At 22.2% G+C, this 207-nt stretch overlaps 2 annotated features.

Moving 5' to 3' along the window:
• The first annotated feature begins 14 nt into the window (after positions 1-14).
• Positions 15-64: a sequence feature (AT_rich).
• Positions 65-143: 79 nt separating this feature from the next.
• Positions 144-207: part of a repeat region that runs on past the window's edge.

Here is a 207-nt window from a genome sequence, read left to right as displayed (position 1 = left end):
TAAATGAAACAATCAATTAAAATCTAATTAAAATGTTATTATTTATCTTTATAGTATAAAAATTGCAGCTGAACCAAAAATTCATCACTTGATATTAAATCTAATTAAAAATGCTGAAAAATTATCAAAAGGTAATAGTAATAAGTTACATATTGTTAGAATGATATGGTGAAAAGTCAAGTAGCAGAGTATGAGTATTGATGTAAG

Source organism: Entamoeba dispar, genomic scaffold (genome assembly GCF_000209125.1).
Source record: "Entamoeba dispar SAW760 scf_1105229461043 genomic scaffold, whole genome shotgun sequence".
NCBI lineage: Eukaryota > Evosea > Mastigamoebida > Endamoebidae > Entamoeba > Entamoeba dispar.
This window is presented reverse-complemented; position numbering and strand designations above follow the sequence as displayed.